Below are 13,350 nucleotides of genomic sequence, written 5' to 3' on the forward strand. Positions count from 1 at the left end.
TATCCACACAAAGGTTCTCCAAGGCCCCACCAGAGCAGCTAGATACAGAGTGTGGATTGGTGCATTCACAAACTCTGAGCTAGACACAGGGTGTTGATTGGTGTGTTTACAAAGCTTGAGCTAGATACAGAGTGCCGATTGGTGTGTTTACAATCCCTGAGCTAGGTATAAAGGTTCTCCACGGCCCCACCAGACTCAGGAGCCCAGCTGGCTTCACCCAGTGGATCACTGCACTGGGGCTGCGGGTGGAGCTGCCTGCCAGTCCACGCCCTGCGCCCGCACTCCTCAGCCCTTGGGTGGTCGATGGGACTGGGCGCCGTGGAGCAGGGGGTGGTGCTCATCGGGGAGGCTCGGCCGCACAGGAGCCCATGGAGGGGGTGGGAGGCTTGGGCATGGCGGGCTGCAGGTCCCGAGCCCTGCCCCGCAAGAAAGCAGCTAAGGCCCGGTGAGAAATCGAGTGCAGCGCCGGTGGGCTGGCACTGCTGGGGGACCCAGTACACACTCCGCAGCCGCTGGCCCGGGTGCTAAGCCCCTCATTGCCCGGGGCCGGCAGGGCCTGCCGGCTGCTCCGAGTGCGGGGCCCGCCAAGCCCACGCCCACCTGGAACTCCAGCTGGCCCGCAAGCGCTGCGCACAGCCCCGGTTCCCGCTCGCGCCTCTCCCTCCACACCTCCCTGCAAGCTGAGGGAGCCGGCTCCGGCCTTGGCCAATCCAGAAAGGGGCTCCCACAGTCCAGCGGTGGGCTGAAGGACTCCTGAAGTGCCGCCAAAGTGGGAGCCTAGGCAGAAGAGGCGCCGAGAGGGAGCGAGGGCTGTGAGGACTGCCAGCACGCTGTCACCTCTCAATTGCGGCACTGCACTCCAGCCTGGGTGACAGAGGGAGACTCTGTCTCAAAAGAAAGAAAGAAAGAAACCAATGAGAAAAGCAGTCCTTAGGGTTTAAGATTCTATTTTATAGCTAGCCAGGTGGAGATATTGGGCTTGTGTAAGAGGAAGTTGGTCAGACCACGCAGGGTGAAGTTAGAGTTTAACTTATCCAATAGCAGAAAGAGCCATTAAAGGCACTAAAGCAATGTGGTGAAAGGATCAGATTATATTTTATTTATTTATTTATTTTTTGAGACAGAGTCGACAGAGGAAGACTCCGTCTCAAAAAAAAAAAAAAAAAAAAAAAAAAAAAAGGCCAACTTTGAATGTATTGTTTGCAGAGGATGAAGTGGCAAAAGAGACAAAAAAGAATATCCAGAGAAATAGGAAAAGTGAGTGTCTTAGTCCATTCAGGCTATTTTTTTTTTTTTTTTCTGAGATGGAGTCTCGTTCTGTCACCCAGGCTGCAGTGCAGTGGCACGATCCTGGCTCACTGCAACCTCCACCTACCGGGTTCAAGTGATTCTTCCGCCTCAGCCTCCCCAGTATCTGGGAGTACAGGCGCATGCCTCCACGCCCAGCTAATTTTTGTATCTCTAGTAGAGATGAGGTTTCACCATGTTGGCCAGGCTTGGTCTCGAACTCCTGACCTCAGGTGATCCATCCACCTTGGCCTCCCACAGTGCTGGGATTACAGGCATGAGCCACCACGCCCGGCCCATTCAGGCTGTTATAAGAAAATACTGTAAACTGGGTGGCTAATAGCAGCTGCAATTTATTTCTCACAGTTTTGGAGGCTGGAAAGTTCAAGATCAAGGCACTGGCAGATTTGGTGTCTGGCAAAGGCCCACTTTCTGGTTTATATATGGCTGCTTGCTGTGTCCTCACATGGTGGAAGGGATGAGCCGGCTTTCTGGGGTCTTTTATTATAAGGGCACTAATTTCACTCATTTGGTTGAACCCTCATGACCTAATCACCTTCCAAAGTCCCCACCTCCAATACTATCACCTTGGAGGTTAGGATTTCAACATATGAATTTTGGGGAGACACAAACATTCAGACCATAACACCAAGTGTCAAGAAAGCCAAGGGGGCCGGCCGCGGTGGCTCAGCCTGTAATCCCAGCACTCTGGGAGGCCGAGGCGGGCGGATCACGAGGTCAGGAGATTGAGACCATCCTGGCTAACACAGTGAAACCCCATCTCTACTAAAAATACAAAAAATCAGCCGGGCATGGTGGCAGGTGCCTGTGGTCCCAGCTACTCAGGAGGCTGAGGCAGGAGAATGGAGTGAACCCGGAAGATTGCAGGCATGAGCCACCGTGCCTGGTAGTTCTTTATCACTTTTAGCATCTATTTCATTTTTAAAATCTGATTGATTTTTAAAATGCTACTACTAAATTTTGGCTTTCCCTAAAAAGAAGCACCAGGGCTCATGGACAGCATATATTTTTTAGAATTTTTAAATCAATGAGGAAATGAAAGCCAACCTCAAAAATGAGAAGCAGAAACTTCCAGTTTGGATTGTGGCTTAAATAGCTTGTGGCAGACCAATTGTTTGCTGAGACCAACCAGGAAAGCTGGATCAATACAAAAAAACTATTAGGAAGCATCAGAAAGGCTTCCACTGAACAAGGAATTTCAGGAGCCAAGACCCTAGAGAGAGAGAAAGCTGGACATGGCATCTGCTGGCTCTTCAGCAGTGACTGAAGGACTGAGTGTCTGTGCAGTGTCTGTACAACTGGGAGGCTGGTAACTAAATAATAAAACTTTAGACAAGGACTCCTCTATGAATAATGAAGAGCTGAGAATGGACCTTTTTTTTTTTTTTTGGAGGAAGGGTCTCATTCTATTGCCCAGTCTGCAGTGCAGTGGCCCAAGCTTGGCTCACCGTAACCTCCACCTCCTGGGCTCAAGCCATCCTCCCACCTCAACCTCCCAAGTAGCTGGCACTACAGGCACACACCACCATGCCCAGTTAAGTTTTGCATTTTTGGTAGAGATGGGGTTTTGCCAGGTTGCCCAAGGTGGTTTCGAACTCCTAGGTTCAAGCGATCCACCCACCTTGTCCTCCCAAAGTGCTGAGATTACAGACATGCGGCACTGTGCCTGGCCCAAGAAGAGACTATTAATTCATAAAGAATGAAATCCAGTTTGTTATATATTTATTTATTTATTTAGGACAGAGTCTTCCTCTGTTGCCCAGGTTAGAGTGCAGTGACCTGATCTCAGCTCATTGAAACCTCTGCCTCCCAGGTTCAAGCGATTCTCCTCCATCAGCCTTCTGAGTAGCTGGGACTATAGGTGCGCGCCACCACTCCTGGCCAATTTTAGTATTTTTAGTAGAGACGAGGTTTTACCACGTTGGCCAGGCTGGTCTCAAACTCCTGACCTCAGGTGATCTGCTGGCCTTGGCCTCCCAAAATGCTGGGATTACAGGCGTGAGCCACCATGTCCTGCTATTTTTTTTATTTTTTTATTTTTGAGATGAAGTCTTGTCTGGCTCTGTCACCCAGGCTGGAGTGCAGTGGTGCATTTTAACTGATTGCAGCCTCCACCTCCCAGTTTCAAGTAATTCTCGTGCCTCAGCCTCCCAAGTAGCTGGGATTACAGGCATGAGCCACTGCCCAGCTAATTTTTGTATTTTTATTTTTATTTATTTATTTTTTTTTTAGACAGAGTTTCACTCTCGTCGCCCAGGCTGGAGTGCAATGGCACGATCTCGGCTCACCGCAACCTCCGCCTCCTGGGTTCAAACGATTCTCCTGCCTCAGCCTCCCAAGTAGCTGGGACTACAGGCGTGCACCACCACACCCGGCTAATTTTTGTATTTTTAGTAGAGATGGGATTTCACTATCTTGGCCAGGCTCCTCTCAAACTCCTGGCCTCGTGATCCACCCGCGTCGGTCTCCCAAAGTGCTGGGATTACAGGTGTGAGACACCGCGCCCAGCCAGTTTTTGTATTTTTAGTAGAGACAGAATTTTGCTATGTTGCCCAGATTGGTCTCAAACTCCTGGACTCTAGGTATCCGCCCGCCTCGGCCTTCCGAGGTGCTGGGATTACAGGCGTTAGCCACTGAGCCTGGCCTAAAATTTTGAAATTAGTTTTGAACAAACTCAATGCCTGTTTGAATCAAGGTAAAATCTACTTTAACTCCATCTGCCAAAGCAAAAGCAAAAGCAAAAGTAAATTGTCGGCTGGTCGCAGTGGTTCACACCTGTAATTTCAGCACTTTGGGAGGCAGAGGCAGGCAGATCACCTGCGGTCAGGAGTTTGAGACCAGCCTAGGCAACATGGTGAAACCTTGTCTCTACTAAAAATACAAAAATTAGCCAGGTATGGTGGTGTGTGCCTGTAGACTCAGCTGCTCAGGGAGGCTAAGGCAGGAGAATCGTTTGAATCCGGGAGGCAGAGGTTGCAGTGAGCTGAGATCGTGCCACTGCACTCCAGCCTAGGCAACAGCGAGACTCCATATCAAAAAAAAAAAAAGTAAATTGTCTCTGGAAAAAAAGAAGATTGGCCGGGCGCGGTGGCTCACACCTGTAATCCCAGCACTTTGAGAGGCCAAGGCAGGCAGATCACCTGAGGTCAGGAGTTCGAGCCGGAGTATGAGCTTTCATATTAAAAGAAAGTCTGAGTGTGGTGGCTCATCCCTATAAACTCAGCACTTTGGGAGGCTGAGATGGGAGGGTCGCTTGAGGCCAGGAGTTCAAGATCAGCCTGGGCACCAAAGTGAGAGCCCCATCTTTACAAAAAATCTTTTAAAAATAGCAAGGCGAGATCAGGCGTGGTGGCTCACTTTGGGAGGCCGAGGTGGGTGGATCACCTGAGGTCAGGAGTTCAAGGCCAACCTCACCAACATGGCGAAACCCCATCTCTACTAAAAATACAAAAATTAGCCAGGTGTGGTGGTGCATGTCTGTAATCCCAGCTACTCGGGAGACTGAGGCAGGAGAATCACTTGAACCCAGGAGGCAGAGGTTATGGTGAGCCGAAATTGTACCACCGTTGCACTCCAGCCGGGGCAACAAGAGCAAGCCTCCACCTAAAAAAACAAAAAACAAAACAAAACAAAACAAAAAACAGGTGAGATGGCATGCACCTGCAGTCCCAGCTACTGGAGAATCTGGGACGAGAGAATTGCTTGAGCCCAGGAGTTCGAGGCTGTAGTGAGGTATGATGGTGTCACTGCACTCCAGCCTGGGCAATAGAGCAAGACTCCATCTCTAAAATAAATAAACAAAATGAAACAATATTTTCTCTTAACTTTAGAAACATTACATTTTCACCATGGAGAATGTAAATAATACAAAAAGTGAAAAGAAAAAATGAAAAACCACCTGCAATTCAATTACTTAGAAAGAACCATCCTGAACATTTTGTTTTTCCTTTTAGTCTTCTTAGCTGTAAACATGATATAATGTTTATATTACCATATACCTTTTTAGAGGCATCAAGAGAGGCATGGAATTAAAAATGAGACTGCTCCAGGCACATGTGTAGGAGTGGAGTCTTGACCTGAGCATTCCATTTGTGGTTGAGACAGAAATGGAAGATTCAGTGCTGCCTCAGCAGGTGAGTCTCAGGGTCTAAAGGAACGCCTTTCAACAGAGGACTTTTATCGAGGAACAATTCACAATTCCAGCACAGGCATATTTTTTGAAAGCCTATCTCCCTCTCTTCCTTCCTTCCTTTCTTTTTTTTTTTTTTTTTTTGGTTAGTTTCAGACATTAGGTTACTCTCTATGGGAAAGTTTACATCTTTATTGAAAACAATATTTTAAAATTCTTTGATATAAAAATACTGGGAGGCCGGGCGCGGTGGCTCGCACCTGTAATCTTAGCATTTTGGAAGGCCAGGGTGGGCGGATTGCCTGAGGTCAGGAGTTCGAGACCAGCCTGACCAACATGGTGAAACCCCATCCCTACTAAAAATACAAAAATTAGCCGGCGTGGTGGCGGGCGCCTGTAATCCCAGCTACTTGGGAGGGTGAGACTGGAGAATCGCTTGAACCCGGGAGGCGGAGGTTGCAGTGACTGGAGACCGCACCACTGCACTCCAGCCTGGGCAACAAGAGCAAAACTCTGTCACAAAAAACAAACAAACAAACAAACTGGGAATGCCTCTCTGCAAAATGGATCTCCGGAAATGTATATTTCATATTTAGAAACTGCCATCATCTGGAACACCAGGACATTTTCTCAAGTACATGTGAAAATACATTGTCAGCCGGGCTCGGTGGCTCAAGCCTGTAATCGAGGCGGGCAGATCACGAGGTCAGGAGTTCCAGACCAGCTCGGCCAAATGGTGAAACCCCATCTCTACTAAAAATACAAAAATTAGCCGGACATGGTGGTGGGTGCCTGTAATCCCAGCTACTCGGGAGGCTGAGGCAGGAGAATGGCTTGAACCAGGAGGCAGAGGTTGCAGTGAGCCAAGATCGCGCCACTGCACTCCAGCCTGGGCGACAAGAGTGAGACTCCATCTCAAAAAAAAAAAAAATCAGGCTTTGCTGGGTTTCCCCACTCAGTCTATTACCATTAGGTCGTTCCCTTTTTGTCCAGTCACATTTCTACACAGCTGTCCATTCTTCAGAGAAGCTAAGCATAAAAATAGACACTTTTTTCCTGAGTCTTTCGATCTTCATCTCTGAAGGCTCCTTTGTCAAGTAAAACTTTGATTAGATAAATTTGTTATGCTTTTCTCTTGTTAATCTGCCTTTTGTTATTGGAGTGTCCTCCTGACTCTTACTATCAGGAGGAAAGGGATCACACCTTCTCCGCCCCTACACAGACATGCAAATTTTTGAGCCCCGCGTGTGAATTACTGAATCAGAAATTCTGGGGTGGGACCCAGGAACCTCATTTCAACAAGCCTTCCTGGGGATTATTATGCATGCTGAACTCTGAGAGCCACTGGCAGGGAGGGGGAAGGGGAAAGGCGGGTAGAATGCTTTCCAGAGGATATAGGGTTTTGCCATTTCAATAATTCCTGTGGTTGTTCCTCTCCAATAGAATAGCTGTAAAGAGCTTCCTAAGAAGAAAAATGTACTAGAAAATCACTGTGCCACCTCCTTTTTGTGTCTACCCCTTAATCAGGTCATTGTTAAGCAGATTTGTCAAATTATTCAAAGCAGGTTTGAATAAATGTGTTGTACAGAGACTTCAGGGGGTTTATTTATCTGCGTTTTGGCAGGATTTCCCCTGTGGCTGGAAAGATTCGATGCGCCTTCTTTCTTTCTTTCTTTTTTTTAGACAGAGTCTCGCTCTGTCACCCAGACTGGAGTGCAGTGGCGCAATCTTGGCTCACTGCAACCTCCGCCTCCCGTGTTCGAGCAATTCTCCTGGCCCAGCCTTCCTAGTAGCTGGGATTACAAGTGCACGCCACAACACACAATGCCCGGCTAATTTTTGTATTTTTCGTAGAGACAGGGTTTCACCATGTTGGCCAGGCTGGTCTCGAACTCCTGACCTCAGGTGTTCCGCCCACCTCGACCTCCCAAAGTGCTGGGATTACAGGCGTGAGCCACCGCGCCCAGCCCCCAGATGCGCCTTCTTTCATCACTTACCTGTACTGTTGTTCTTTTTCACTTTGGAAATGTAAAACCATCTATTAAGTATAGATGGTTATTATTCTCAAACAGCTAGGTAGATCAGAACAGAAATACCACACATGATTCTCAAATCCTCCAGGACAATCCTTCTCATTTCCCTGGATGACATCTTTCTTACTTTTGAGATTTGTAATCAGACAGCCTTTCTTCCTCTCCAGGCTCTGCCACTTAACTAAGCTGTGATCTACAAGTTACTGCCCTGCTCTAAACTTCAGCTTCGCAGTTGGTTCCATAGCTCAGGGGTTAGAGCACTGGTCTTGTAAACTTCAGCTTCCTCATTTATAAAATGAGGACTTGAATAATTTCTATCTCATAGGATTAGTTTAAGCGTTAGAGAATATTTATTTTTATTTATTTATTTTTTGAGACGGAGTTTCGCTCTTATTGCCCAGGCTGGAGTGCAATGGTGTGATCTCGGCTCACTGCAACCTCCACTTCCCAGGTTCAAGTGATTCTCCTGCCTCCCACTCCTGAGCAGCTGGGATTATAGGCGTGCGCCACCATGCCTAGTATTTTTAGTAGAGATGGGGCTTAGTAGAGATGGGGTTTCACCATGTTCGTCAGGCTGGCCTTGAACTCCTGACCTCAGATGATCTGCCTACCTCGGCCTCCCAAAGTGCTGGGATTACAGGCGTGAGGCACCGTGCCCGGCCGACAGGGTCTGATTTCTAGAAAATCCAAATCCTGAAAACACACTGACACCCACCCCCCACATCACACACACACACACAAACTAAGGTCCCTTGCAATCTCAATCACTATCCCTGCAAAATTCAAACTCGCAAGAATGAAAGCCACACTCCATTTTCTCCATTTGTTTGTAAGGTTGGTTCTGCACAGACAGATGAAACTACTCCACCCTGCAGAACTGCTCTATTTTCAGTGCATTTTATTTACCTGGATCCTAAGGACCACTGTCTTCACCGGATTAGTCACCTGTGGGTCAGGTCCTTCTTCTATTTGAAATTTGAAACCAAACAGCTTTGTTCCTTTTTAGTTTGTGCCACTTTCTAAGCTGTGTACCTAAGACATGTCACTTACCCTCTCAAAGTGTCAGCTGGTTTATACATAAAACGGGGGAATATGTGATGTAGCTATCATCATAGGCCTGAAATGTCCATTTCAGTTCTTACTAGTCTAAGCCTTCTCTAGCCTCTGCTCCATATTCTCTGCCAAGGGTTAAATCTCTATTTTCTTTTTTTTTTCTTTTTGAGATGGAGTCTTGCTCTGTCGCCCAGGCTGGAGTACAGTGGCGCGATCTTGGCTCACTGCAAGCTCTGCCTCCCAGATTTACACCATTCTCCTGCCTCAGCCTCCCAAGTAGCTGGGACTACAGACACCCACCACCAGCACGCTCGGCTAATTTTTTGTATTTTTAGTAGAGACGGGGTTTCACCGTGTTAGCCAGGATGGTTTCAAACTTCTGACCTCGTGATCCGCCCATCTCGGCCTCCCAAAGTGCTGGGATTACAGGCGTGAGCCACCACGCCCGGCCAAATCTCTATTTTCATAAGATGCATCTGCAAGGGAATAAAATAGTCATCAGGGCCTAACTGCTTTTGGATAAGGTGAACTTGGAAGGGTTAGAACAGGAGCAGATTATTCTCTGTCGATAACTGTCCCTTTAACCTGTTCTGTTGACTTGCCTTGCCCTGACCCCAGAGGAAATCTCAAGCAGATCCCAGAGCCTTTCCAGTCTCTCTTGCTTCCTAACAAGTAATTACCTTTATTTAGGTATTTAAAAATCCATTCTCGGCCGGGCACAGTGGCTCATGCCTGTAATCCCAGCACTTTGGGAGGCCGAGGCAGGAGGATCTCTCTCTCTCTTTTTTGGGGGGACGGGGGGCGGGAATGGAGCTTCCCTCTTGTTGCCCAGGCTGTAGTGCAGTGGCGCAATCTCAGCTCACTGCAACCTCTGCCTCCCAGGTTCAAGCCATTCTCCTGCCTCAGTCTCCCAAGTAGCTGGGATTACAGGCATGAGCCACCGAGCCAGGTCTTCTCTGTTTCTTTTTTTTTTTTTTCTTTTTTTTTGAGACGGAGTCTCACTCTGTCGCCCAGGCTGGGGCACAGTGGCGCGATCGAGGCTCACTGCAAGCTCCACCTCCTGAGTTCACGCCATTCTCCTGCCTCAGCCTCCCCAGTAGCTGGGACTACAGGTGCCTGCCACCATGCCTGGCTAATTTTTTTGTGTTTTTAGTAGAGACGGGGTTTCACCATGTTACCCAGCCTGGTCTCGAACTCCTAATCTCAGGTGATCCAGCCACCTCAGCCTCCCAAAGTGCTAGGATTACAGGTGTGAGCCACCGAGCCCAGATTTCTCTGTTGCTTTTTTTTTTTTTTTAGAGAGGGAGTCTTGCTTTGCTGCCCAGGCTGGAGTGCAGTGGCATGATCTCGGCTCACTGCAAGCTCCGCCTCCCAGGTTCACGCCATTCTCCTGCCTCAGCCTCCTGCGTAGCTTGGACTACAGGCACCCACCACCATGCCCGGCTAATTTTTTGTATTTTTTAGTAGAGACGGGGTTTCACCGTGTTGGCCAGGATGGTCTCAATCTCCTGACCTTGTGATCTGCCCACCTCGGCCTCCCAAAGTGCTGGGATTACAGGCGTAAGCCACCGCGCCCGGCTTTTTTTTTTTTCTTTTTTTGTATTTTTTAGTAGAGACTGGGTTTCACCGTGTTAGCCAGGATGGTCTTGATCTCCTGACCTCATGATCCACCCGCCTCGGCCTCCCAAAGTGCTGGCATTACATGCACGAGCCACCATGCCCAGCCCTTTTTTTTTTTTTTTAAGACAGAGTCTTGCTCTGTCACCCAGGCTGGAGTGCAGTGGCTGGATCTTGGCTCATTGCAACCTCCACCTCCCAGGTACCAGCGATTCTCCTGACTCAGCCTCCTGAGTAGCTGGGACTACAGTTGCGTGCCACCACACCCAGCTAATTTTTTTTTTTTTGGAGATGTAGTCTTGCTCTGTCACCCAGGCTGGAGTACAGTGGCACAATCTTGGCTTACTGTAACCTCTGCCTCCCAGGTTCAAGAGATTCTCCTTCCTCAGCTCCTAAGTAGCTGGGATTACAGGCATGCGACACCATACTCTGCTAATTTTTTTGTATTTTTAATAGAGATGGGGTTTCACCATGTTTGTCAGGCTGGTCTCGAACTCCTGACCTGATGATCCGCCTGCCTCGGCCTCCCAAAGTGCTGAAATTACAGGCGTGAGCCACTGTGCCCAGCCTAATTTTCGTATTTTTTAGTAAAGACGGGGTTTCACCATATTGGCCAGGCTGGTCTTGAACTCCTGACCTCGTCGTCCACCCGCCTCGGCCTCTGAAAGTGCTGGGATGACAGGCGTGAGCCACCGCACCCGGCCTTCTCTGTTGCTTTTTAAGATCTCTTCCCTATGAGTGCCTATTCCCCGAATTTGCTTTTTGGGAACTTATCTCTTACAGCTGGCCTGTGGAACTCCCTCCTCAGCCCCCAGCTTCTGAGAGTCTGTGTTCCTTTCAAGAGGAGCTGCTAGGATGGAAGACCTGTAAGGCCATAGGCAGCAACTCTAATGTGCCCAGGACAGCTCAAAAGCAGCCCCTATCAAATGTTTACTCCCCTAGCTTACCTGCATCTGAGGGGACTACCAGCGACCATGACGAACAGAGACCTCCTGTCCACATTTAGCCACCGTGGACAGCTCTTGATTGCCTCTCACTTTTCAACATTGTCATGCTTGAGTCAGGTGTCGGATCCTGGGTATCCCTAAACACAAAAGTCAAACTTTGAGTGATTTTTTTTTTTTTTTTGAGACAGAGTCTTGCTCTGTCACCCAGGCTGGAGTGCTGTCGCGTGATCTCAGCTCACTGCAACCTTCACCTCCTAGATTCAAGCAATTCTCTTGCCTTAGCCTCTGGAGTAGCTGGGGTTACAGGGGTGTGCCACCACGCCAAGCTAATTTTTGTATTTTTAGTAGAGATGGGATTCCACCATGTTGGCCAGGCTGGTCTCGAACTCCAGACCTCAAATGATCCGCCCACCTCAGCCTCCCAAAGTGCTGGGATTACAAGCGTGAGCCACCGCACTCGGTCTTCAGTGATTCTTTAAAATTCTCTTCTATGCCGGGCGCGGTGGCTCACGCCTGTAATCCCAGCACTTTGGGAGGCTGAGGCGGACGGACCACGAGGTCAGGAGATCGAGACCATCCTGGCTAACATGGTGAAACCCCGTCTCTACTAAAAATACAAAAAATTATTAGCTGGGCGTGGTGGTGGGCGCCTGTAGTTCCGGCTACTTGGGAGGATGAGGCAGGAGAATGGTGTGAACCCGGGAGGCGGAGCTTGCAGTGAGCCGAGATCACGCCACTGCACTCCAGCCTGGGTGACAGAGCAAGACTCCGTCTCAAAAATAAATAAATAAATAAATAAATGAAATGAAATAAAATAAAATTCTCTTCTCTTAGCTGAGATTAACAAAGTGGTTAACAAGTGGTTAACAAATGGTTTCTTCTACCAGAGTGTGAGGCTGGTTGTGTGACCAGGTAAGAATATAGTCGGAGGCCAGGCACGATGGTTCATGCCTATGATCCCAGTACTTTGGGAGGCCAAGGCAGGCAGATCTCTTGAGGTCAGGAGTTCCAAACCAGCCTGGCCAACATGGAGAAACCCTCATCTCTCCTAAAAATACAAAAAATTAGCTGGGCGTAGTGGCACTTGCTTGTAATCCCAGCTACTTGGAGCTGAGGTAGGAGAATCACTTGAAACTGGGAGGTGGAGGTTGCAGTGAGCCGAGATCACACAACTGCACTCCAGCCTGGTGACAGAGTAAGACTCTGTCTCAAAAATAAATAAATAAATAAATAAATAAATAAATAAATAAAATGGGCTGGGCAGCGGTGGCTCACACCTGTAATCCCAGCACTTTGGGAGGCCAAGGCAGGAAGATCACCTCATGTCAGGAATTCGAGGCCAGCCTGGCCAACATGGTGAAACCCTGTCTCCACTAAAAATACAAAAATTTCCCCGGGCGTGGTGGCAGGTGCCTGTAATCCCAGCTACTCGGGAAGCTGAGGCAGGAGAATCGCTTGAACCTGGGAGGCGGAGGTTGCAGTGAGCCAAGATTGCACCATTGCACTCCAGCCTGGGGGACAAGAAAGGAGACTTCGTCTCAAAAATTAAAAAAAAAAAAATAATAATAATAATAATGGAATCAGGGGTCTCACCGTGATGCCCAAGCTGTTCTTGAACTCCTGAGCTCAAACAATTCTTCTGTCTTGGCCTTCCAAAATACTAGGATTACAGATGTGAGACACCTCACCCGACCAAGTAGCATTTTCATAAAATATTTATGTATTTATTTATTTTTAACATGGAATCTCACTCTCTGTCCCCGAATGGAATGCAGTGGCAGTATCTTGGCTCACTGCAACCTCTGCCTCTTAGGTTCAAGCGATTCTCCTGCCTCAGCCTCCAAGTAGCTGGGATCACAAGCACGTACTTCTACACAAGCTAAGTTTTGTATTTTTAGTAGAGATGGAGTTTTACCATGTTGGTCAGGCTGGTCTTGAACTTCTGATCTTAAATGATCTGCCCGCCTTGACCTCCCAAAGTGCTAGGATTACAGGCATGAGCCACCACACCCAGCCCTACATTTTTTTTTTCCTGTCTCTCCACTGTATTTTGGAAAGCATTTTCTTATCAGTATATCTCACTATTTTGGACACTCTGCAACATGTAAATTGAACATTTTTCATATGGTTATTTGAAAAGTTTTTTTTCTTCATGGCTCCAAAAATAGATGTCAGGAAATGTGTTCTTTTTGTGGAATTCCTTTTGTGAATTGCCACCGGGTGCTCATATTTGTGGCCCACTGACATCCAAAAGATGGATGAC

Source organism: Pan troglodytes, chromosome 10 (assembly GCF_028858775.2).
Source record: "Pan troglodytes isolate AG18354 chromosome 10, NHGRI_mPanTro3-v2.0_pri, whole genome shotgun sequence".
NCBI lineage: Eukaryota > Metazoa > Chordata > Mammalia > Primates > Hominidae > Pan > Pan troglodytes.